The 3,583-nt window shown below is 45.0% G+C and overlaps 1 non-coding gene across 1 annotated transcript; it reads left to right on the top strand.

Moving 5' to 3' along the window:
- The first annotated feature begins 3,140 nt into the window (after positions 1–3,140).
- Positions 3,141–3,212, top strand: TRNAS-GGA (transfer RNA serine (anticodon GGA)). Its single transcript has one exon. It is a non-coding gene; the product is annotated as a tRNA-Ser (tRNA).
- Positions 3,213–3,583: the final 371 nt, after the last annotated feature.

Raw genomic sequence — 3,583 nt, 5'->3', positions numbered from 1 at the left:
CTGCAGCCCTCATGCCAAAAGTTGCCTTTAAAACCCCTTCCCTGGAAGCCACGGAGGAGTTTGAGTCTTTCGAGCATGAGCGTGGCCCTGGGCCCTGCAATAAATGCTGACTTTGCTTCACCATAACCTGGTGTCAGTCAGTACATCGGCCATGCTGCATAGTGGGCGAGCAGATGCAAGTTAGGTTTGGTAATACCGTACGCAGTTCTCCATCTGGCTTTTCCCGAGTTGCACCCTTTCACAATAAACTAGTGATCTAATAAGTAACATGTCTCTCTGTGGGCCATTCTGTAAGGGGAAACACTGACTGAAGTTGCCCACCCTGGCCAGGCACCATAGTAACCGTCTGCATGAATTATTTTGCGACAGGAGGTCCTGGGAAGGAACACAGAATCAACAAGCCACCACCAACCAGAACTTGGGAAAGGTCAAAAGAAGACACAAGGCTTCCCTGGTGGCTCAGGTGGTAGAGTCTGCCCACAGTGCGGGAGACCCGACCCAGGTTTCATCTCTGGGTCTGGAAGATCACCTGGAGAAGGAAAGAGCAACCCACTCTAGTACTCTTGCCTGGAAAATCCCATGGATGGAGGAGCCTGGCAGGCTACAGTCCATGGGGTCTCAAAGAGTCAGACAGGACTGAGCGAATTTACTTTCACTTTCTTTCTTTCAAAATAAGACACCAGTCCATATGTCCTACCAACATCCCAGAATTCTTCTTGCTAGAATCCATCTTGGCTGAGCAAAGCGTACTCAACCAGGAAGGACCCTGAGTCAGAGTGATTGGCCAGAGACAACACAGAAAATAATCCCATCACCATAAAACCCCAGACTGTGAGCCATATGGCAGAGCAGTTCTCCTGGGTTCCCTTACCCTGCTGCTCTCCGCCCAGGCACCCCTTCCCAATAAAGTCTCTTCGTCAGCATGTGTGTCTCCTCGAACAATTCATATCTCAGTGTTAGACAAGAACCCCTGGAAAGGGTTCCCCTTTCTGCTACAATTCTAGCAAATTTATCAAGGAGTGCATTTTGAAAACCTCTGATTTGTTGTCAGTTTCCTAAGAAGTCCACTTAACAACCTGGACTTGCAACTAGCATCTGAAATCCACGAAAGGGTGTTGGAAGCTCCAGTCTTTAGCTGGTTGGTCAGAAGAAGCTAAGACAGATAAGAACTTGGACTTGTGACTGGTCTCTGAAGTCGGGGGCTGAGGTGGGTGAAGGGCAGTCTTGTAGGACTAAAGTCTTGACCTGTGGAGTCTAATGCTGTCTTCAGGTAGACAGTGCCAGAATTGAGTTGAATTCCAGGACACCCAGTGAGTGTCTGAGAACCGTCTGCTACACGAGGAATACCCGCTCCCATGTTGGTGTAGAAAAAGGAACAGACTGTCACCCATCCTCCAGATATACAAAGAGTTAATTCACAGCCCACTGCAGGCGCTCACTGACTGTGCACCCTGAGGGGAATCAGAATGGAAAAGCAGGTGAGGCATCCAAGGCTTTGGATAAACAGGATGAGGTTCCAGATAGTTAAGAACAGGCCCCTGTGTAGTCAAGACACATAGCTCAGGAAAAACTTCAGTGACCACAGATTCTTGCATCTTCTCATACATAGAAAAGCACTAAAATCATTAACTTGAGATTCCTGTTCTTTTGTGATGAGCAGTAATCCTTCACCAAGATGTTTGCTTGACTTCATGTTTTTCCTAGACAAAAACAATTCATATATATACTGGCCCCTACCTTTGCAGAGCAAATCCTCAGAGATATCAAGAGGGTGTTTCTCAGGCTACCATCCTCAGTGAAACCCTGAATAAAACCCAGCTCACAACTCTTAGGTTGTGTGTGTGTGTGTGCGCGCGTGTTTTCCATAGGCACTGGAAATTGGGTCTCAGAACACCAAAGAAAGGTCTATCCTCTGTTACCTACAAATTGGCACTGGCCATCTACCCTTACAAGGATTAAAATTATGAGCCTCTGCACCTGCTGACTTTCAGGACCTCGCGAAATGAGTTCAGGTTAGAGAGCAAAAATGAGGTACTCTGTCTTATAGAAAAAACTAGCAGAACAGGTCTTCAGATAGATATTTTCAGATATTTCAATTTTATTAATTAATATGAGCCAAGTTTTCTCAAAATTGTCTCAAATATGGGGCAATTTTATTAATATGAGCCTGATTCTTGTACCTCCTCATATCTAGAAAAGCACTGAAATCCTTCATGGTGATGTCTGCTCCTTGTGACTAGCAGTAACCTTCTGCAAAAAATATGTGCTTGATTGCATATACTTCCCCTTCACCCAAATCACATGCATACTGACCTTCCCCTGTTTCTCTTTGGAGAAGTTTCTCAGAGCTATCTGAAATGCTGTCTCACAGGCTATAGTCATCATTTTGCCCCAAATAAAACTTAATTCATAACTTGCACACTGTGCTTTTTTTTTTTTAGTTGGCACCCTTAATTTTGCATTGCTAGACCACTCAAAATTCTCCAAGCCAGGCTTCAGCAATACGTGAACCGTGAACTTCCTGATGTTCAAGCTGGTTTTAGAAAAGGCAGAGGAACCAGAGATCAAATGGCCAACATCTGCTGGATCATGGAAAAAGCAAGAGAGTTCCAGAAAAACATCTATTTCTGCTTTATTGACTATGCCAAAGCCTTTGACTGTGTGGATCACAATAAACTGTGGAAAATTCTGAAAGAGATGGGAATACCAGACCACCTGATCTGCCTCTTGAGAAATTTGTATGCAGGTCAGGAAGCAACACTCAGAACTGAACATGGAACAACAGACTAGTTCCAAATAGGAAAAGGAATACGTCAAGGCTGTATATCGTCACCCTGCTTATTTAACTTATATGCAGAGTACATCATGAGAAATGCTGGGCTGGAAGAAGCTGGAATCAAGATTGCCGGGAGAAATATCAATAACCTCAGATATGCAGATGACATCACCTTAATGTCAGAAAGTGAAGAGGAACTAAAAAGCCTCTTGATGAAATTGAAAGAGGAGAGTGAAAAAGTTGGCTTAAAGCTCAACATTCAGAAAACGAAGATCATGGCATCTGGTCCCATCACTTCATGGGAAATAGATGGGGAAACAGTGGAAACAGTGTCAGATTTTATTTGGGGGGGCTCCAAAAGGCTTCCCTGGTGGCTCAGAGGTTAAAGCATCTGCCTGGAATGCAGGAGACCCAGGTTCGATCCCTGGGTTGGGAAGATCCCCTGGAGAAGGCAATGGCACCCCACTCCAGTACTCTTGCCTGGAGAATCCCATGGAGGGAGGAGTCTGGTAGGCTACAGTCCATGGGGTCACAAAGAGTTGGACATGACTGAGAGACTTTACTTCACTTAAAATCACTGCAGATGGTGTTTGCAGCCAATAAATTAAAAGATGCTGACTCCTTGGAAGGAAAGTTATGACCAACCTAGATAGCATATTCAAAAGCAGAGACATTACTTTGCCAACAAAGGTCCGTCTAGTCAAGGCTATGGTTTTTCCAGTGGTCATGTATGGATGTGAGAGTTGGACTGTGAAGAAAGCTGAGCGCCGAAGAATTGATGCTTTTGAACTGTGGTGCTGGAGAAGA

The sequence above is a fragment of the Bubalus kerabau genome, chromosome 19, assembly GCF_029407905.1.
Source record: "Bubalus kerabau isolate K-KA32 ecotype Philippines breed swamp buffalo chromosome 19, PCC_UOA_SB_1v2, whole genome shotgun sequence".
Classification (NCBI taxonomy): Eukaryota; Metazoa; Chordata; class Mammalia; order Artiodactyla; family Bovidae; genus Bubalus; species Bubalus kerabau.
This window is presented reverse-complemented; position numbering and strand designations above follow the sequence as displayed.